The following is a 24,149-nucleotide window of genomic DNA, read 5'->3' as shown; positions in this document are numbered from 1 at the left end:
ACAAAAAGTTCTGTAGTGAGGCCAATGAAACTTTGATTTTCTATTGGTTCTTATCCCGCCTCTCCTATGCCGACCTCCAATGCCTCCGGTGCCCCAGTACTGTCAGCTGCGGGAGCTACGAGAGCAGGGACTCCATCCGCCTAGGAGCGGAGTTCACGGGTCAGACATCCGGCCCGCTGGTCTCCGCGCATGCGCCCCTCTCCCCCTTTCTATTGGTTCTTAGCTGTAACTGCTCTTGGCATTACCATACGGAGCAAGGTTTAAAAGCAAATGCAAATTAGCTATCTGAAAGGCAAGTCTATTGTTTGTATGTTTTATGCTGAACAAACATTAAAGGAAAGCTCAGCCCAGCTATAAAACCTTCTTCTTAAAATATTTTATAGGATACAGGCTAAAGTAAAGCCCTATTGGGAAAATGCATCTACATCTGTCCGGCCCCATTGTTCCATTTATGTAATCTATGGTTTTCGCTTGTCTGCTTCATGTATTAATTATTCTGTGCTTGGAAAAAAACTAATCCGCGATACTTACCTTTCTCCCCAGAGTGGGATTCAGTACACAACAAAGAAGTACAACTGAATTATTGCAACTAAATGCTATTGCTACATAGAAGTTAAGACTTTACGTTTCTTAGATTACTGAACTGATACACTGGGAATGCTGAATGTTTCTGCAGATGATTTAAATCCCTTAGCTGCGAAAGGGCCAACTAGTTTAATAAACTGTCTACAACTCTGAAATTACTAGGTTGATATATATCAGACGATACAATTTTTTGCAAGGGTTCATCTGAGCAAATAATTAATTTGGCCCAAATTACAATACACAGTTCCATTTCATTATCAGAATTGAGATGCCGGCTTGTGAATGTTAATATTTTGTTTTTGTCAGTCTATTACTATAAATTTCACTGTCAACGGGCTACCTAAGCGATGAATGCAAGAACGTGTAACTGACAAATAGCTAATCAAATGTAATAAATTGCAATAAAAATACAATTCACTTCTGCTACCCCAGGGTCAGCCCATCAAACAGGGCTGTATTTCCTGCAAAAGGTAAAGAAACAACTCATGACATCTAAAGTTTAAAAATGCAAGTGCATTGTATATTAAACAGAGGATTTAAAAGGAGGAACATTTCTGCAGCTGCCGTAGTGAAAGATAAATGTTCTGAAGTAAATATGAGGTCTGCTCCTGTTTAAAATGTTGGTTACCATGTGGCCATGCTGATCCTTTGACTTCTGTAAATAGGAGTCATTGACCAGAATGCAGCTTGCAGCAAATGAAGAGAGAAGTCCTCATCTGTAAAGTAGTTCTGGGGTAATGGTATAGAAAGTGTTACAACTATTATTGCAACATGACAGCCAGGGAACCATCATTTTCACATGGAGAGGCCAGTAATTGCAGACACCGTATAGATCTCAGCACAGGTTTGTATTAAACAAGGGCTCCACTGAACACTGAACTATTTCTAAAAAGACCAAATGATCTCATTCTAAATTACAAGAAAATTACTTTTTAAGAAAATGGCAGATGAATTGCCAGCGTACCCATGTTTGTAGTCAGCATGGTCTGTATGTGTGCAGGGGCTTAGAGACACAAAGTTAATGAGGGTTGAAAGCAGATACTGCCCTGCCCCTCATATTTTAAGGCAAGTCAGACAGGTCACGCCAGGCCATGGCTTTCATCACACTTGCAAAACTAGTCCAAACAAAAAAAGGCTGAGACCCTTACACTAGAAATGTTTATTACAGTGACTGCATCACTCCAAATGGCTCCAGCATCTATGTCCATAGTTATGAGGGGGAAGGATATTGGACAGGTGTCAATAAAGCTGTTTGTTCATTATATGGAAAGTAGACATATATGTGATTTGGTCATATTCTGTGACTTCAGAAACTTGTCATTGTAAACCAATATCATGTTAAAGTGACACTAAACTCTGGAGTTAAAGAAGAACTATGAGGCGAGTGATTTCCACTCATCCTCATAGTTAGAGCCGACCTGTGACAAAGAAGCTGTCACAGGTCGGCTCTATCGATCGGGAAGTGAGCAGAAACATGCACCGATCTGCTCACTTCCCGATCATCTCCCTGCAGTGAGAGGTGACTGTCAGTTACCGCTCCCCGCAGGGATTCCTCCCTCCCCTCTCTGATCCTCCAGCGCTGAGTGGAGGAATGGACAGGGAAGGGGGCGAGCACAGCTGGCTTTGCCTCTAGCTAGGCAGAGCCCACTGTCACTCACGCAGCTGAGTGGATCTCGACAGCATTGTAAGAATCCGTCCTGGCTGCGGTGCTCTCAGTATATCGTGGGCAGTAACACGTGATATACTGAGCTTTGGAGTACAAATGTCCAAGGACCTGTAGCACACCTTACCGGACTTCCCATGTGGAAAAATGGGTGCTCGCAATGACTACGGATGGCGCCGTATCGGATAAAATGTTCTATGGATGTCCTCCTTTGTCACTTTAAGCCTGATGAAGTGGTTCACTTTAAGCCTGATGAAGGGGACCCTGCGTGGCCCCGAAAGCGCTTGTTTCCACTTTAAGTGACTTCAAAAATAAAATGAAGATTCACTAAAATCTTGACATATTCTTTCATACTTGGAGTGCTGGTGACATCCATACTGAGCTTTGGTTCACGGGAGGAGGTTAGTATATGTCCTCCCGTGACCCTAAAGAGAACTATGGGGAAAAACTCTTACCCCATAATTCTCTTTTCAGTCTTAAAGAGGAACTATGGGGAGAGTGAAATATACTCATCCCTATGATTAGAGCCAACGTCTGACACTGATGGAGTCACATGTCAGATCTATAGATCGAGAAGTGAGTGATCACATGCCTCTGATCACTCAGTTCCCGATGTTCTCAATGCAGGGTGTGACTGTCAGACATGGCTCCCCACAGGGATTCCCCCCTCCCCTCTACATTTCTCCTGCTGAGTTTTGGGTCAAAGGAGGACATAGTTCTCTGAAGAGAACTATGTTCAAAAAAAGTTGGACCATAGTTCTCTATTAAAAAGGTATTCAAGTACCTTAACTATTAACACAAATGTATTTGTGCATTATTTGTGCATCTTTCAGCTGTAGATCCTCAGATCATCTCTGAACTTGAGCTGACACTGTCCTTCCTTCTGGAGGGTGGCTACTTTTGTTCCCCATGGTCCCTGTGTGTGTTGTAAAGTAGCCAACGCTCCAAGCTCACTCCTGTGATAGACTATGACATGAATACAAATTATTAAACTAAACATGAGATTGTAGTCCATCACGGGAGGGAGCTTGGAGTGGTGGCTACTTTACAACACACACAGGGACCATGGGGAACAAAAGTAGCCACCCTCCAGAAGGAAGGACAGTGTCAGCATGAATTCAGAGATGGTTTGAGATTCTACAGCTGATTGATGCACAAATAAGATACATTTTTTGTTCAAAGTCAAGATACTTGAATGCATTTTTAATGGCCTAGTGCTTAATTGGTTAGACCTCTAGCATTGCAGCACTGGGGTTCTATTCCCACCAAATACATCATCTATTTGAAGTCTACTTGTTTTCATCGTTTTTCTCTGGGTGCACTGGAGACTGTGCGTGTGTTGCGACATGTTGGTATGCATTGATGTACATTATATTAGAGTTTATTCAGTTGATTTAAATGGCAAAATGCAGGTCAAAGCATCTACAATGCATTATACAGGGCTTTTCCACAATGCATTGCAATGCACTGGTGTGAACAGATCTTATTGAAGACACTAAATATTCTTCTGTCCATGCGTTTAATTGCTTTTGAAGATGCAGCAAAATGAATATAATTATATCTGGTGTAAACAATTGTCTTAGAAAAATTTAAGCTGCTGAATAGCTGCTTGTTATTGTCTGCTGACATGGGGAACTCACACCCAGTGGAAGAAAATGTAATGTATGAGCACTGAAGTAGGAGAGTTACAACATAACTGCCCACTACATCAGTACCTTGGTCTATATGAACTCCTGAGTCTATAATGAAGAGAGGAGAGAAATGGGGCACCTATGTGTATATGTAAATATGTGGCATCCTGGTATGTGTGGTACAACATGTAAATTAACTTGTCCATCAGTAATAGTCATTCTAGCAATTTCCATTATCCTGTATATTCTGTGTTCTTTGAATCTCAGTGTTTTCTGCCAATACCGTTGTCTGCGGTACTGAATTCCAAATTTTTACCGCTCTCATATTAACCAGTTGACATCCGCTGTGTTAAACCCCCTTCCCATCCAGGCCATTTTTCAGTATTCAGCGCTGTGGTACTTTTACTGACATTTATTCCGTCATGCAGCGCTGTAATGAAATTAATTTTATACCATTTTTTGGGGACAGATAGAGCTTTCTTTTGGTGGTATTTATTCACCACTGGAGTTTTTATTTTTTACTATTATTCCCTATATTGCTGTCCCCGTTGAGGAGTTTGTAAATTGCAATCAGTGTCTCTTCTCTATGGAGAACAAATTTAATTTTTGTAGACATCCTTGATAAATAAGGCCCTCCACCTCCCTTATTAATTTAGTCACCCTTCCATGGACTTCCCCTAGCTCTTGGATATGCCGTCTAAGAATAGGTGACCAAAACTGTACCGCGTACCCCAGATGCGGCCAAACCAGTGTTTTATAAAGTGGTAAAATTATGTTTCTATCCCTTGAAGAATTCCTTCCTGCATGAACGTTATTGCTAAACCTGTGGTCTATAAATACCCCAAGGTCTTTCTTCAGCTCTGATTTTGCCAGTGGATCCCCTCCCAAGGTGTATTCTGCATGCATGTTCTTAGCTTCCAAGTGCATGATTTTAAATTTTTCTAGATTCAGCCACGTTGCTGCCCACTCTCCAATTTTGTCAAGGTCTTGATTCACCCCCTCGGTTCTCCTGAACCGAAGGGGTCCTGGGGCCGAAGCCAGCCGAAGGATCGGCCGAAGCTACGGCCAGATCCTTCGGCAGCTTTGTGAATAGACCCCATAGTGTGCTTCATCAGGAGAGAATTAGCAGGGAATCAGGAGCATCAAAAAGATCCTGTCTCTGTATATATATATATATATCCATAGCATTTTCCATATAGATGGAGATGTTTGGCAGAGGGAGATATCCACCACAATCAGGAGGGGTCCCAGATTTGGCAGAATGTGGGGCATTCAAGACTGTCCCGTCCAGAGCCAGTCTTCTGTAGGAGAGAAGGACTCTGGTATGTCCAGGAAAAGTGACAGATTCCATTGGGGAAATATGTTCTTTCTCATATCCACATCTTCAAAACTGCTTTAAGGATTGTTCCACCTAGGGCATCTTTGCCCATCTCATCTTGGTGACAGCTGAAAAAACAGGCCTTTTTTAAGTCTAAACCAGATCCTTCGTCAGCTTTGTGAATAGACCCCTATGTCTTGTAGTGAACTTATTGCCCTAAATAACTTTGTATCATCAGCATACACTGACAATGCCCTATTTATTCCCACTTCTATATCTTTTATGAAAAGAATAAACAGGATTGGCTCCAGGACTGAACCCAGGGCACGTCACTCACTACTTTGGTCCAATTAGAGAATGAGCTATGTATCCCCACCCTCTGGATACATCCCTGCAACCAGTTTGCTACCCCTGAGCATACAGTTGTAAATACAAGAAGTGATAATTATAGAAATATAGAAACACCAGAAATGAGCATTATATTATGTCTGTCTAGTGCTTTATGGAAAAAGACCTAGAAACAGCTCTACCAGATCAAACTCTACAGATCTTTAACACATTATCACTCAGTTGACAGATTTTAGAGTATATTATGGTACGTTGTCCCATTTGATATAGCATTTTACATAACCATAAAATCAGTGCACTTTTCTTTCATGTAGTTAATATCTATAAAAGCTATTGCTACATTTTAATGATTGAACATTAATGAGTTTTCTCGCAAGCTTCCAGAGAAACAAAGTATTTTCTGAAACATCACAGAGCAAAATCTATTTTAATATGTCAATAGACAGGATGAATTACACAGCCTATTGTGTTTAGAAATGTGAAACTTTAAAGGTAAAGTTGTAAAGTTGCTTTTAGTTAATGTTATATCAGTAAATCGGTTTTAACTTTCTTCCCTTTAATCTCAAACCGTGTATTAGCTTCTTGTCGGTAGTTTTTTCCCTGTTTTTTGACATGCACATTGGTTATTTTCTTGTGAGAAATGAACAAGAGTACAGACATTTCAAGTGTCGTGCTTTCATTGCAGTGATCAAAAAGAATCCTATATTATGATTTACATTTCATTAATTAGTTTCTAAATAAAGTCATAGCAAAGATCACCTACATTGACTTATTTCAAAACTGAATTTTCAAAGCTGCTGACAGCTTATTAAAGAATCTGCTTTGGAACTTTAAAAAAAGTAATACTTAACATATGTGAAGGTTTAATATTTGACTTAATAATTGACTAATTACTACATTTTATTTAATAAAATTATCAGATATATATCACTCAGCTAAAAAAAAAATTCTCAGGTTTTAAAGCATATTACAGTGCATTTAGAGCTCAGCTCCAGCTAAATAAACAGGGTTAAAGCTGTTATATATTCCGATGCCACGAAAGTAACCCCTTGTCATGCTGGCATTATTATACATCCAGCAAATCTGCTCATTAACATGCTGGGATTAGTACAGCTATACCAGCTGTTCCTCCAGCCCACTCAGATGCAAGCACTGCAGGACTCGTAGACCCCAGTGCTACGGTTGTGTTTCCACCTCCCTCTCCTGGCCATTCACAAAACACACAGCACCAGGCTTTATTTTGTGAATGGCTAGGAGAAAAGGGAGGTAGAGATATGACCCAGCTTTCTAACAGTTTAAGGGCCCAGCTACAGACAAAGTATTAAACACTGCTGCAAATACAGATACAGCTCAGAGTGCCAGCAGAACAGTCTCTGAAAATACAAATGTCAGAAACAAATATGATGGTTACTAACAGTGCTTTATCAGAATTTCCAGTCAATAATCTGACAAACCAGAACTACCAGTCCTGGAAATTTAAAATGAAGATCATAATGGTAACATAGGGTGTATGGAACTGTCTACAGGAAGCCAGGCCAAAGCCACCTTCAGATGAGTGGACAGAGAAAAAGGAAAAAGCACAAAGTATTTGTGATGTATGTGTATGTTCTGTTGAGAGGGACAACATTAAATTGGTCCTGTAGATTTTCCCTACACAGACAATGTACAAGTTCACTTTAGGCTAGATTTTAGCTGATGCAAAATGAGCAATACAACTTTAATAAATACAGTATGTTTTAACTGGTTGCATCTAGTACTGCAACTTTTCACTGAAGACATATTTACATGGAGACTATTTTTTTTTATATTTTGCTTAGGGTCCTTCGTTAACGTCAGGTAGATTTTGCTCATCATCATTTACATTTGTTTTCTGTCTGCATAATGTCTTTCCCTCCCAGCAATTCCAGAGGACATATCTATTAAACAGAAAAATTCCCTTTTTTTCAATTTAAAGCTTTGCCTTGCATGCAAAACTTTTGTATCCATAACATGTGCCTTGAGGACACAGAGCAATTTCTAAGCTTTTCTGACACCTATTTTTACAGTTAAAAATAGCAAATAAAATAACAAATTGTTGTTACAGTTTTAAATGTTAACGTGAAAGTCAAAGCAATTTTTTATCTACAGTATGTCAATTCTAATCTCCAATGTTCCTAACCGTTTTCATTATTGCTCTATAGGGAAGAGGTTCAAATCTGAGGGTTCGTGGTTCATGGTTCCAGTGAATCCATGGTGAAATTCACCAGACTGAATTTTAAAGGGCCCATAATGCCCTGCCTGACCTTTCAACTGTGGTTAGTAGGGTTAGAATGGACAAAATTTGTTTTGTGCCAGCCCCCTAACAATAAAAGAGTGGGTTCCCAACAGCCATTTGTCAGTGTGTGTTGGAGTAGATTTAGTTACTGTGGATTGCTGTGAGGTGGGTTACATATTATTGTGCCCCCCCCCCCTGTGCTCAGAGTTCAGATACCCAACAGTTACTTTTAGGGCTACAATTTTGTGTGTCAACTATAGTTGCTGTTTTGCTGCTGGCCCCCCCTTGCAGTGTTGTCTTCTATTTTTAGGTGCACAGCTCACACTTGTTGTTGGCACAGGCAAAGTTGCCCTTAGCAGAGTTTTACTTCTGTGGTAAAGTAGTGTGCACCAAAGCACACCTATTTACCTCTCTATTTCCATAGCTGCCATTAAACTTAGGCAATCCCCTTTACTAAAGAAAATGTCAGACAGATCTAAAGTGAGAGGCAGATGTTCTGCATGCAGTGGTAGTATGGTGAGAGTAGCGTCTGCAGGACAAAGTGATGGTTGGGCCACATCATCCAGAGACTGGGCACATCTCCCTTTTCTATGTTTTCTATGTTATACAGCCACAGCAATCCCCACAAGATTTTCCTGCTACATCTGCTGCAAGATCTATGGCCTCTAGTGACAGGGAAGGAGATCTCAAAAGAGGTTTAAGAGACTTAGAATACGCTACATTAGGCAAGAAAGAGGGTCATGGACCTATCACGTACCTCATGGAGGACTAATTAGCTGAGGAGACCTCCCTTGCATCTCTTGTCTCACACCCCTGGATGTGGAAAAAGGGAGCGAGTAGACAGAGAGAAGCACGGGTACCAAAGTATTCAGACACGGTGCCTGGTAGAAGTCCGGCAACTGGATCCCTGGAAGGATGAGCAGGGCTGGTGCACAGCTGTGAAGTCAGCGAGGTTTGCAGCAGAAGGTCAGATGGTCAGCACGGTACAGAAGGAGCAGGCAGAGTCCAGATAACAAGCAGAGGTTAGGGGCAGGCAGCAATCAGCCAAAGTCAGCAGCAATCCGGGTCGAGGTAACAGGCAACAGATCAGCAGGAACACAGGAACACAAGCACAAGCTGAAAGACCGTTTAGCACTTACCCATTGGACCAGCTGGTTTAAATAGGAACATCTATTAGAGGTGCCACTGTGTTACTTCCTGTGTGCCACTGTGTCACTTCCTGTGCACCACATTCTGCTGTGCACGCATGCGTGCTAAAGCATGTTTTCCAGAAACCCGGAAGACTGGGACCCGCGCATGCATAGTAGCGTGCAAGCTCCCGGCTATGGCTTTACAGGACCCCACTGAGGAGAGTCAAGTGAAGGTTTTAACCTCTGCATAATTCTCCTACACCCACCCCACCATCTGTAGCAGAAAAGTAGCTACATAAATATATGCAAAAAACAATTCCTGAAAACACCTTCAGTCACATCAGTGATCCACTACTGATTGCCTGAAGGCCACTTTTGGTCCCTGAAATTCTCTGTATACCAGTGTAGATGAAACTTGTAGAGGAAAAATGTTTTTTTTTTCATCATCTGCATGTTTTTTGGTGTCGAACATGAAATGTAATGGAAACTAAGTAATGGAGAAGTTAATGGAACAAAAACGAAACAAAAATTCTGAGCATATTAATTGACAAACGAAACAAAAATTCTGGGAGGGACTATTGCATTTGGACTCCCAGATCCCTGAGCTCTTCCTCTTCCTGTGGTAGGGAGACATGCACAACTAAATAATAACCTACTGATGTACCCAGCGGGACACCAGCTAGTAAAGACTTGCTGCACAAAACTGTACAGACATGTCAATGCCAGGGAGAAAGATGGGAGCAGATGTATAGATGCAGTTTACATTTGATGCTCATGAGAACAAGGCCCCTTTGTGAACCATGTGGAGCAACAATCGTAAGTCATAACAGGTTAATAGAGGTTTACACCAGGAATATATAATAAGTTTGGACATTCTAGAGACTTGCTTAAAGGAGAACTATGGGGTTAGGGCTTTTCCCCATAGATCTCCTAAGGGGAACGGCAGGACACAAACTAGCATCCTCCCGTCACCCTAAGCTCAGTATACCGCGAGCTGCAGCTCGCGGTATACTGAGACGCCGCAGCTGAAACGGATCCCGACAATTATGTCTGGATCCATCCAGCTGCGTGAGTGACAGCTGGCTCTGCCTATCTAGAGGCAGAGCCAGCTGTACCCGCCTCGTCCATTCCGCCAGTCAGCGCTGGAGGATTGGAGCGGAGAGGGGGGAATCCAGTCCCTCTCCTGTCATGGAGATTTGGAAATGCAAGGCTCTGACACTTCAGGAAGTGGCATATGGGGGGCCAGTAACCTTGCATAAACTGTGCAGATTCCTGCAGCAGAGGGAGATAATGTATCATTGTAGAGGTTGCAAATTGTGATTTGCGGACTTTGCAGAATGTGGGACAGGATCTCTTTTAGAATGTGGGAAAAATGCCATGATTTTCAATTAAGAAAACTGCAGCACGTAGTAGAATCTGTGTGATGTTGCTTTTAAAAAATAGCTTTTAAAACTAGGTCATCCATGAAACACCTTTGCACATGCTGCGTGTGGAAACTTTATCTGGATTTTCAGACTGTTCTTTCCTCGATTGGACAAGCATCAAACATTTTATTAATGAGCTTTTGAAAAAAAGGTCATTTCATTAAGTCAACCACTGTGACAGTATAAATCTAGGCACCATATATTCATAAAATGTAAAGTTCTGTTCCTGCTGTTCTACTCAGATAATTAAGCCCGGACATTCACATTTGTGAACTTTGATAAACAAAGTGCCTCATTAGCAACATACCGTTATTAAAAAATAGTGTGATCAAAATGAAAATGTAAATTTTCTGATATGAAAATTATTGAACTTTAATCTACTGTTATTAATTAAATTGTTCAGTTTTTAAGAAAATTTCCAATTGGACTGGTTAAAGTATATCAAGGGTCACCTCTAAAAACTAGGAAAATAAAGTGTTATCTTTTGCAGCCAGATTTCAAGCAATGGCCCAAATCAGTTTATAAGAACTCCACTATTGCCATTATAGATGAGAAAATTGATTTGAAAAATTGAAATGGCCAATTCATGCATGTCAGCAAAATAGAATAACACAGAAGATATTATTTGTGTAGTATCACACTCAGCAAACTAAAGGACAATCAACTGTGCTCACGTGTGCACTAGGAAAATAGGTATAATAATAATAATAATAATAGTAACACAACACATTTTACCTTGCTGGACGCCATGATTGACGTGAATTTACCTCATATACACTGTGATTGATGTGACATTACTTCTAGGGACATTATTCCGATTTATTTAAAAAGCAGATATGTGTTTGTGTTTATTTAATTAAACGACTTTTTAATTATATGCTGGTTTATTTTTAAGGGGTACTGGTGTACCCCTGTACTCATTCCCCTGAAGTGACGTGCCCCACTGTGCCTGCGTGTTTGTGCAGACACACACAGCATATTAGCACACAAAAAGGGTGACTCCTTAAGGCCCGGCAAGGGAAAAGAGCCACCTTAAAACATGATATCAGGACCAGTGCTCCGGGGACCGACTGATTCTGCAGGAATCTAAAACCTATAAACATCAAGGAGGAGCATCCAATGTAATTGATTTAATCAATAAAATAGCTTAAAAATCTTTTGACTATAATTTCACTTTAAGGTAGGGTTAGGCAAACTCCGGCCCTCCAGCTGTGGTACAACTACAAATCCCTTTATACATTGCAAAACTCTGACAGCCACTGCCATGATTCCCACAGGCAGATGCATGGTAGGATTTGTAGCTACACCACAGCTGGAGGGCTGGAGTTTGCCTACACCTGCTTTAAAGAAATATTATTTGTGTAAAAATGTTTTTGGTTGCATTCTATATATATCGTTTTTTTTTAAAACAGAACCCCTTATGTGAGACTCCAATCACTTGTTAAGAAGATATTTGTTTTATATTGAAAGCTGCATAAATTGATACCAATGTAATGAAAAGAATGTCAGTAAATAGTTCTTTTAAGAACAAATGATTTAAAACTTATTTGTAGATTTAGTTATTTATTCTGGTTTTCAGATTTCAACTTATCAAAAAGGAAAAAAATCTTTAACTGTGAAACTCTTATTTAGCAAAAACAAAGTATTTGAATGTGCCCAAGGTTAAATGCTGTACTGTTCTACTGTTTGTTTATGGTGACCTGAAATCACTGGTATGTTTTTCAGATAAAGACAGAACATTTGTTAAATTTTTAGCATTGTTTAAGATTATTTTTGAGAAAGTGCTAAAATATATCTAGCTTTAATGCAAAAATAAATAAATCACATAATATTCGCCTATACCAGAATATATATACTCTATTATATATACTCTATATACTGTGAAGTTAGTATAGGGCTCAGTAGACATGAAGACCCTGGCATGGGCGGTCAGGTTATATAATTTGGCAAAGTATTAAAAATTGATGATTTTGTGTGTTTTGCTATTTTGGGCACCAAGTAAAAAATGTTTGTTTAAAATTCGTAATTGCTCACCTGACACATAAATGCTATAGGCAACACTAATTAGTGCATCAGTTTTCTTTTTGCATTACCGTATATACTCGAGTATAAGCCGACCCGAATATAAGCCGAGGTACCTAATTTTACCACAAAAAACTGGGAAAAAATATTGACTCCAGTATAAGCCAAGGGTGGGAAATGAGGCAGCTACTGGTAAATGTACAAAATGAAGATAGATACCAATAAAATTACATGAATATTTATTTATATTTCTAACAGGATAAAAAAAAGAATTTTTAGGATGGGGGGGAGCGCCAGGCCCTGTCCCTCCTTTTTGACTTCTCTTACTTCTCATAAGCCCCACTCCTTATAGAATCCACCCACTCCATCCCCAGTATTACACATATTGTGTAAGGAGTATACAGCTCAGCGTCATAATCCAGGGTAGCAGGGCTCTGTGGGGTCTAACCAGCCTTGTTATTCGTTATTAAACGAATTTCGTTGCTGCAAAACGACATTAGGAAAAAAAAAATTACAACAGTTACCTTCTCCAACAGTTCTATGGTTAAAGTACAGAAGCAATAGCGTAGAGGCTAGGGGTAAAAAGCGTGAGGTTTCCCCCCCAATTCATACCAGACCCTTTAGGAATGTTAGGAGGGACCCCCCCCTTATAAAACAAAAAAAGGGCGTGGGGTTCCCCCCAAAATCCATACCAGACCCTTAAGGTCTGGTAGGAATTTTAAAGGGGAACCCCAGCACCAAAAAATGGGGGGAAAAAACGTGGGGTCCCCACTAACAGTCCTACCAGACCCTTGATCCGAGCACAGGCCCGGCAGGGCAGGAAAGGGGGGGGGGAGATCGAGCGCCCTCCCTCCCTGCGCCTTACCTGGCCACCTGCCCTCGGCATTGGGAGGGTGTCCCCATGTCGATGGGGACAAGGGCCTCTTCCCCACAACCCTGACCCGGTGGTTGTGGGGGTCTGCGGGCAAGGGGGCTTATTTGCATCGGGGTACCCCTTTAAATAAGGGGGCACCCAGATGCTGCCCCCCCATGTGAATGACGTCACGGCTCACTCCGCCCATTTGACATACTCAGTTGTCAAACGCTACATATTGCATTCATATATATATCAAATGCTTCTGTGGTTGAAGTATAGAGGCTATAGTGTAGTGGTTAAAGCACAGGCTTGCCATTGATAAGGTCCCAGGTTCTAGTTTAGGCCACGGCGTGTAAAGTTTTTTTTTTTTTCATAAACGAATTTCGGCAGCACTCCCGCTAACGAATTTCGTCCTAATTTAATTTTGTTTCAAAACGAAAGGAAAGATAACATTGTTTTTGCTTCCAGTTAATTTCACAGGAAATGACTAGGATATTGCATTTGTGGATAAACAGGTATTTTCTGTACTCGCTAAAATGTTGCTGGCCTGAAAAAGGAAAATTAATTTAGCCAACAACATTTTAGGATTGGCTACATTTTGTTATTTGGTTTAATTATGCTTTAGGCTTTGCAATACCCCTGATGCAGCATTCTGAATATGTATGAAGTTTGCATGTTCTCCCTGTGCTGGCGTGGGTTTCCTCTCACACTCCAAAGGCATGCTGGTAGGTCAAATGTGTCCTGCCTAATTTGGCCTTAGAATGGGTATGAGAAAGGGACCTTAGATTGTAGGCTCCTTGAGGGCAGGGACCATTGTAAATAAATAGTACGTAAAGTGCTGCATAAATTGAGATCGCTTTATAAATAACTATGATACTAATAATAAAATAATGTGAACATAGTCTGACAGATGATACAATATGGAAAAAACCCAGAGCACAGCTTAGGTTTGCATAAAGAAGGGTAGATGGGCAGTGACAATATTCAGCCCATAGTCAGTTGATACATTTTCTACCCTTTTTTCTACCCATTCTTCATTTTCATTGTGTTGTATGTAGAAGGCCAACCGACACTCAGCAGGAAAAATGGTAGAAGGACAAGAATCTGCTCTCTGAGCTATACTTGGCCATGTGTGCTAATAATTCAAACAGTTGTTCCTAAGGAGTAAGGTGACTGAACTTCTTCTTTAAATTCTCTCATTTTTATTTCAAGCAGATCTTGCATTAAAATGCAATGCCCCCTTTTCTGACAGTCCACTAACACCCAAAAAACGTCACATAATAAAACATTTTTAGAATAAATTCTTACCTCAGACACTGACTTTTCTCCATTTCTTAAAGGCACTGATGACGTTACTGTGCTTATTTTGACATCCCAGCAAAATTTAGTGCTCAGGATCCCACAAGAAAATGCTGCTGTGCTGTTCTGGATAGCATTATTACAAAATTCGGGGCACCCAGCTTTCTCAGGAGGCAGCAGTCAGGTACAGTAACTTCACTGTAGCCTCTATTAAGTGGAAGAAAGCCAAAGCCAAAGGTACTGTATACACATACAATATAAATAGAATAATAGAAGTAAAACCATAGTCAGGCATGACAGATAGTTTACATAAGGTCATGATTCATGTCCCCAAGATCAAGTATTCTTGTAGTGTACTGCACTTTTCATTTAAAGTGACATTAACTCAGAAGTTAAATCTTAAAAATGCATTCAAGTTCCTTAACTATCAACAAAAATGTATCTTATTTGTGTATCACTCAGCTGTAGATCCTCAAATCATCTCTGAATGCACACTGACACTGGATTACAGTATCATGTTTAGTTAGCTAATTTGTATTTAGATTGTAGTCTATCATGGGAGTGAGCTTGGAGCGGTGGCTACTTTACAACACATACAGGGACCATGGGGAACAAATGTAGCCCCCCTCCAGAAGGAAGCATAATGTCAGCACTAATTCAGAGATGATTTGAGGATCTACGGCCAAGTGATGCACAAATATGATACATGTTTGTTCATAGTTAAGGTACTCGAATGCGCTTCTAAGATTTAACTCCTTTAGTGTCACTTTGTATACACCCAGATTTTTTACTCAAGTTCAGATGTTACAATTCCTTTCAGTGTAAGCACTTTCATGTATACTTTGTGGTGGCCTTGTATGTAGAACTGTTATCTTACACAAGTGTCACATTGATTTTCACCTATTTTAAAATAGTGGTGGTTCAGTTTTGTACAGTTCCCATTTTCTTTCTTAATGTAGATTTTTTTGGTGGGGCATTTTGTGCATAATATCTTGTGTACAACATTTGATAATGCACATCAGTGTTCAATTCACAAAAACAAATATTATATTGGTGTGACATCATTATCTTTCTGCATTAAAATAATACACTCACTGGCCACTTTATTAGGTACACCTTGCTAGTACTGGGTTGGGCCCCTTTTGTCTTCAGAACTGCTTTAATTCTTCATGGCATTGATTCAACAAAGTGATGGAAACATTCCTTAGAGAGTTTGGTCCATACTGACATGATAGCATCACACAGTCGCTGCAGATTTGTCAGCTGCACATTCATCATGTGAAGCTCCACCAGCTGGAACCGTTGATACAAGGCAGGATGGATCCATGCTTTCATGCTGTTTATATCAAATTCTGACCCGACCATCTCAATGTCGCAACAGAAATCGAGACTCATCAGACCAGGCAATGTTTTTCCAAACTTCTATTTTACAATTTTGGTGAGCCCTTGCAAACTGTAGTCTCAGTTTCCTGTTCTTAGCTGAAAGAAATGGCACTCCGTTTAATCTTCTGCGGCTGTAGTCCATCTCCTTCAAGGTTCAATGTGTTGTGTGTTCAGAGACGGTACTCTGCATACCTTGGATGTAAAGAGTGGTTATTTGAGTTACTGTTGCCTTTCAATCAGCTTGAAGCAGTCTGGCCATTCTCCTCTGACCTCTGGCATCAACAAGGTATTCTTGCTCAGAGAGCTGCCACTCACTGGATATTTTCTCTTTTTCAGACCATTCTCTGTAAACCCGAGAGATGGTTGTGTATGCAAATCCCAGTAGATCAGAAGTTGCTGAAATACTCAAACCAGCCTGTCTGGCACCAACAACCATGCCATGTTCAAAGTCACTTAAATTACCTTTCTTCCCCATTCTGATGCTCGGTTTGAATTTCAGCAGACCATCTTGACCATGTCTACATGCCTAAATGTATTGAGTTACTGTCATGTGATTGGCTGATGAGCAGTTGAAGAGGTGTACCTAATAAAGCGGCCAGTGAGTGTATTTAACTACTGAAAGCCTCTACTGACCATAATGAGTTGTTTATTTTATCACTACCTTTTCCTGCACTCCTCAATAGACACTAGACAGAAACTCGCTGTTACCACAAGTCGTGTTAGTGATATTTTTTACCTAACTATCCTTGTGTATAGACTTTTACATACAAATTACCACAAACATTGATAATATAACACACATCCAGAAATCATAGCAGATTGGAGATATCAAAACTTTATTTTGTTGAAAAATATCAATTTGAATGCATAGGAGTAAAAATACCAATAGCTTTACGCCTTTGTGAACTTTTGATCTTGCTCATTTGTCCTGATCTGCTTTATGAAAATATGTGCCGTATATTAAAACCTAGACCTGTCCTACAACTTGTATTTTTGAAATATTTCTTATCTGAGAAAAAGCAATTAATGCATGTCCAATTTTGTACAGATACATATTTCATAGTACAGGATATAAAGTATTGAACCGAGATTTATTTCAGCATATTTCTCTTCAAATCCAAAGGCCTTTTTGTTACCAGAAAATTCTCAACATACGAAATATGGCTGCTTGCCATTGCTAGATATAATTTTCATCTAATTGGCGCCACAGGGAACATTGTAGATGCTGAAAGGCTTACAAGAGTCTTATATTTTGCCTCAAAACTGGCAAGTCAGTAAGGATGTGTGAGCTTATTAGAGTCAGATGCAATACTACCTAGAAATGTGGCACAGTCTAAAAGAAATAAATTTGCCTTTAAAATGGTCATACTCGTGAAAAGAAATTGGTATTATCACTTTTCCATAGGTAGTTATGCTCTGCTGGTTAGCTATGATTTAGGGATTAGAAATATTCAACACAATTCTCTTATCCATGTTTAGTTATATGGCAACAAAAACACATGGCCTGGTATCACCTGACGGTAGCTCAAATGTCTTTGTATTCCATCCAGGGCCACATTTAAAGGTAATGATTAAAAGGGAGGACCTAATGACCCCACAGCGTACCGTTTCAAGCCTACTCTGAATTTATTGTGTGTTGCATGAAAGGCATACTCAGAAAGGTGCTGCAAAACAAAGCAAGAGATTCAGGAAGCAAAATATTTTTTATATATATTCATGTAAAGCCTCTTGTAGTACTATCTTGGCATCTTGCCAGAAAAAGGAGAAAGGTCTCACTGCTTCACAGCTAATTGTGCTGAAATAAATAGAGTCTTATACTAGTTTCTGATCTTTTTTAGGTCAAAAAGCTGCAGGTGCAGTGGCACAGGACACCTCAGTCAGTTATGTTAGCAAAAAAGCAATTAAAGCTAAAAATAATATGACCATGTACAGTATTTATAGGCTCTACAAATTTACTGCAGATTATTTATTTTGGTCATTGCAGGTTTTAGGGACCCAAGGGCAGGGCCTGCAGTCCACATTGTTATGGTGCCCAAGTCATCATAGTAAAAAAATGAGCCAATTCGTAAGGCCTCCAATATTTTATTTGTAATATCTTGCTTGATTATGTCTAAATAAAACTGAGAATGTGTCTCGGTGGTGGCTGAATTGTAAACGAATCAACAACTAAAATTAAATTGAACTTGTGAGGATAGAAATATGAAAGCTGCCAATGCCGGCCTCTTACTCTAAAAATTCTGGTTGCTTGGCTGTCCTGTTAATCCGCTTGTTTCATTACTTTAAAGTTAAACAATATGCCTCATCTGCCACATAGGCTTTTTACTTTCCTGTTAACAGTCTCCTTTTTGTGTGTAAATGTACAGGTAAGTGTACAATCCAAGCACCTGCCAGGTGCCGGGATGAAAAAACATGCACAGGACATCATCCTAGCATGGGGAATCAAGATGGCCAAAGATGCCAAATGCAGAAGAAGCTTTAAGCTGACCTGGAACAAGTATGGGGATGAGGAGTTTTGACTTTGCTCTGAGTTCAGTAGTTGCACACTTGCTCCAGATCAGTGAAGCAGGAAACACTGAAACCATAGAAATCCAGGCAGCAAGCATTTTGCAAAGATGGACAACAATTACAGCCTCCAAATCTCTCCAAATGTAGCTTTTTGTTTAAAGTGAACCTGAAACAAAAGCACTTCAAAACATGCCCTCATTTATCTCTGCATCTATAAGCATCTGGGAGAAATTTGATTTCCAAGTTAACTAAAATCTCAACTATTTTTATATTACAAACTATTAGAAACCATTTAAGAGCCAACTATTAGGAATATGTAAATACTGCAGTTTAATGTCCATAGTTTGAGTACAGGTGCACTTTAAAGGTGAACTTCAGACAAAAAGCTAAATACACATTAAATGCATACTGTATAAGAGAGCTGTTTTACCTGCAAAGGATTTGTATTCCTGCCTATCCAGTCTTGAGGTTTAAACATATTTGCCATACAGCACAGTCTTGTTTGGCAGAGCAGGGGAATTGATTTTTTTTGCTGCAGTTAATTAACACTTATAGGTATTCTATGTTCTCCAGTCTGTGACTATGCAGTGAAAGGAGAAGTGGCATTCAGATGAGCTAATTTCCCTGTTACTCCTCCTATAAGCATGTCCCTTGCACTGCAGCAAATGATTAACTGCTTGTTCTGCTTCTCAGTCTTAAAACTGAGTTCTGCTGTACAAGGACTGCAAGAGGCTGATACAAAGTCAGTTTAATATACTTACACCGTTTGCATTTAAAATGTGTTTATTGCTGCATCAACAAACACATTGTCTATTGATTTTTGTCTTCTATATCTATTTGGAGTTCATCTTTAAGAGAGTTGCTAGGAATAAAAGATTTGCCTTCAAATATATACATATCTATATATATCTATATATATATATATAGATATATATACACAGTATATACACACACATACTCACTCATTGGTCCACTTGAAAAACTAAGCAAACTTATGAATGTAGATCCTATATGTAATCCCTGAACCAGGATCTTGTCTTGTGTTAGTACACCAAAAAATAAATTACTAGAAAGCCTTAGCCACATGATATACTATAAGCACTGGCCCTTTCTGCATTTAAATGTGCATTTGCATAATACATCATTCCTTTTTGAAAATATATTTAATGATGTATTAACAAACACGGAGCTGTATTAATTTTCATCTTCTGTAGTTATCTGGAAATCAACTTTAGGAAAATTGCCGGAGACAAAAGAATTGCCATCAAACATGTATATACATTGTTAAAGGTCCACTTTAACAAATATGTAAAAACCTATGAATGCAGACCCTATATGTAATCCCTGAACTGGGATCTAGTCCTGTATTAGTACAGTATGAATGCATATATTTGTATGCAAATCAAGCACCAAATAATTTATGACTAGAAAGCTGTAGCCAAGTGTTATATTTCAAGCACTAGCCCTTTCTGCATTTAAATGTGGATTTGCATAATACTTTATTCTTATTTGAATTTTGCACTTTATCAACTTTGTTGGAAGACATTCAAATTTACACCCTCTGCCTGCTGCAATTAAGTCTTGCAGTGTTAGCAGAGATAAGTGTCTATAGCTGGAAGTACTGCATTAATTGTAAAACACAAACAATGATTAGTTAATTAGTTTGTCGTTTGAACTCTAAAAGTCTAGACATATCAAAAAAGAAAAAAAAAAAAATCAGCCGATTTCTAGAACCATTCCTATCCACAGGATGTCACCGTTGTACAGTTTCCCCACATAAAGGTAATTTCAAGCTACATTATTCCTGCTGTTGTCACTCCCTAGGGTTTTAGGGTGTCATGCATCAACTTTACTCGTAACATCTCTTTCTTTTACTGACATGAAAATAATTATTGAGACTTTTCAAGTCTTGTACGAATTCTCTTGTGGCGTTAAAAAAAAATCTTTCACGTTTAAATGTAGATAATTAACTATACTCGGTGACAGGCTAATTTAGGATCAGTGCTTGGTTTAATTTCCTCCCAGATACTGCTGTTAACTGATTTCTTTAATACTGGCACAGTGCAGGACACACATGTATAAAATGGAACTCCAGTTTTTGAGAAAAACAATCCTCTCTAGGTCAACTATATATATTGCATGGATTTTTTGCAACATTATTGCAGATTCTTATCTACTTATTTTCTGTAGATATTGAGAGAGACTATTTTAGTGTACTGGCCGAAAGCATGTGCTAAGTGAAAGAGACAGCATTGGCATATATGAAACCAAAGGTGACACTTTTACTGCAGTAAACTGAAGGGCACTGCATGGGATTTCTGATAGTTTACCATAAACTCTTTGTGGGCTCCTTTGGAAAAGCACTGAGCTACCTGTTGAGTAGGGGGGTGAGAATTGTGTGAAGTCCTGATTTTTTTTGGGTGGTAATAGGGAAAAATAAATGGTTGTAGATCATAATGGAATGGTAATTTCCAAGTGGCTTGTGTAGTGATTATATGTATTTTTTTTTTCAAAACCAGAGAGGTCTTAAAAAAATCCTCACTAACCAACTACAATGGCCTCTGCCCATATGTAAAGCTATTTTTGCGCAGCCAGTTCTGGGGTCTGCTAGTGTCTTCACATGACCTCTTTACTGGGAAAGTAAGACTTACAGGGTTATTCACAAAAGGGTGAAGAGTTTGGAGAAGGCAGGAGAAGTAAACAATCTAGGACAACATAGCTGAACTGGAAAAATATTCTGCAATTCAGCTCACTTTTCAGTTGAGCTATGTTGTCCTAGATTGTTCACTTCTCCTGCCTTCTCTGAACTCTTCACCCTTTTGTGAATGACCTGGTTACTATTTGTGAGTTGGCACACATTTCGACATGTCTCAAACGTCTGGTCTTCACATGCTGTCTAACTGCCTGTCTCACCTAATACCTCTGCATGTAATTATGACAGCCATATGGACAAACGTATATGGACACCTCACCATTATTGTGCTTAATGGACGTCCGATTCCAAAACCATGCACATTAATATGGCATTCCCCTCCCCCCGCCCAGGATATTATGAGTATATGGGCTGAAGCACTTGCTCTCTGTAGTGAATTAAATGCAGTTAAACCCAAACAGAAAAAAATTAAATTATTAATAATAATTAATAATAATGAATTAATAATGAATTAACATTTTGCAGCTCACTGGTCCTTAGATATGGTGGCTGAATTAGTTTTCTTTGTTTCAAGTTTGTGTTTCCACCAGCAACACACTGCTAGTCCTTGGATGCAACCTCCTGTGCTGCCATCATCTGATGTGAGTGGAAAAATCATCCATTCATCTGATGCTGCAAAGCTGTGGAGGGAGCTTAAAATGTACAATTCCAAACTTTTAACAGCATGTAATTGTTAAATGTACACTCAAAAATGGCCATTTATCATCAGCCAGAAGCATGAAGGTCATATTATTCACTACAGATTTTCTTTTACTGATCTTGGAATTTAGTCTAATTAAGTAATTATAGATTTGGCTGGATAATATTAATCAATGTAAGCAAAGCACAGTTGTACCACACTTGTACTGTAATATACTGTGATCATGTTATTGTAATTTTTATGTGAGTTACGCTAATGAATTATTATTTCTGATTGTATTTTATCTCATGTTCTTTCCAAAATAGCTTTTGAACCATTATTTAATCCTTGATTGCGTTTGATTGCGTTTCTAGATTAAATGTAATGTTCTTATCGCTAGAATTATTGTGTTGAATTTACCAGTCTAAAAAATAATTTCCCCAATGATAGCTTCAAGAGGCTGCAGGATGTTGATAACAGTATCTGTGTGATATAATCAGATTAATGCTCACACCAGTACCACAGACACTTTATTAACACATGCCATGTTCACTCATAATGGTGGTAATAATTTAAAGCCTAAGAAACTATAAAAGTCAGGATAAGTGAGGAAAGCTCAGGACAAGATTTCAGTATTTGTCAAATTATTTATCTTTTTTTAATTGACCCATAAAGTATTAGTTATTTAGCATTGAACATGCCAAATATGGAATAAACTAATACTAGCAGACTACTTCAATATATAATTATATATGTATATCCATTGGTGGAGACTTCTATGAATTGTTTGTACCGGTGTATTCAAATTTTTTATATATAAGGAATTTGATTGCATTATATATTGTTTGATTTACTGTTGATATTTATTACACAGTCGCTTTATTACCCATTTCACTGGGGCACCATATATCATCATATGTATGGATTATGATTGGACTTCATATTGGTTGATTAATTGTAGATAATCAATACGTATTTTGCACAGTCACTCTATGATATATTACACGGTTGTGAGTTTATACAGACCTGCCACTGATTATATATTTTAGCGAGGCACGTTTAGTCATCAGATTCAGATCAGGATCAAAATACAGTATAACAACAACAATCTGTAGATTAATGTGATCAGGCACAGTTGTTCTAGCCATGAAAACTTAATCCACATTCCCACTGAGAGCTAGGATCACACACCTGTGCACATTTCTAGTTCTGAGACCAAGCAGTCATCGACAAATGATTAGGAACTAATAAACATGGCTCCATTCATGTCATCATCATGACGGACAAATTATTACAGACAAACTCCCCCAACCTAGAGATGGCACTGGGGCTCTATCTATGCACTTACATTCACAGAGAAAAGAACACAGTGTTACAAATAATTACATGTATACAATGTATAAAAAAAAAAGAATTTTAACATTTTTGATCAAAAGCTATTTTGTGTAAAATAACCCCCAAATGTTTCTTTTTTTAATATTTTTGTTCACTTGTCAGCTTATAATAAATAGCCCTGAGCTGGACATTTATTAATACAGTGTACCAAATGAAAACTTTATATGTCCTTCTTACAATGCCACCATGACTACCTGTACCCACAGCGTACTGATGCATTGGTGGTGCCGATGTCATAAATTCAGCATCACTCTCTCCATCATTTGGCACTACCCACTTCTGGAAAATGATTTCATCACAGACATGGCCAAAAGACAACTTAAGGATGTAAGTTTCAAAACTGTAAATATAAAATACATGCTGGGGATTTCCTGTGGGGAGTGATTGGCAGTCATGAGGAGAAGAAAGTTTTGGCTTTAACCTTGGCTTTAATTACATCTTTACATGAACAGTTTAAGCGTAATAAGTATAATACATTATTTGCAGTTAACATAAATGTTCTCAAGCACTATTGGAGAAAGACAATTAACCTGACTTGGACTTAGGCAGGCCTAGGCTCAATGTTTAGGATCTCCTGTTCAGATGCAGCATGAAGTAAAGGTACGTCTGAACTGCAGGTAAAGCAGTTCAAATACAACATTTGCCTCAAATACCCGTTGGCATGAACCCTATAGAAGAGACGTCTAGGACAGCTTTGTATGTAAAAAAAAAAAAGACAAACATCGTCAGATATAAAGAACAGCAAGATCTGCTTTTCTCTTCTGTTTAATGTTTTGTCAGACTTAAAAAAGGTAGAGAATGTCTTTAGACAAATAATACAGTGCTCTGTGCTGTCATATTGCAACAGAGTAACTTGCCACCCTCCGAGAATGGGATCTGGCGCCGCCCTCTCCCATGATGTCCCACCGCTCCTCCTCCCTTCAGCTGACTGTCAGCTTAAAGAGCGAGATTTGAAGTTGCTCATTGTCCTGGTAATGTTGTGGATGCTCAGCAATCTCTCCACG

Source organism: Nanorana parkeri, unplaced genomic scaffold (genome assembly GCF_000935625.1).
Source record: "Nanorana parkeri isolate BGI_ZX_2015 unplaced genomic scaffold, ASM93562v1 scaffold356, whole genome shotgun sequence".
Lineage (NCBI taxonomy): Eukaryota > Metazoa > Chordata > Amphibia > Anura > Dicroglossidae > Nanorana > Nanorana parkeri.
The sequence above is the reverse complement of the archived record's forward strand: the minus strand, read 5'-3'. Positions refer to the sequence as shown.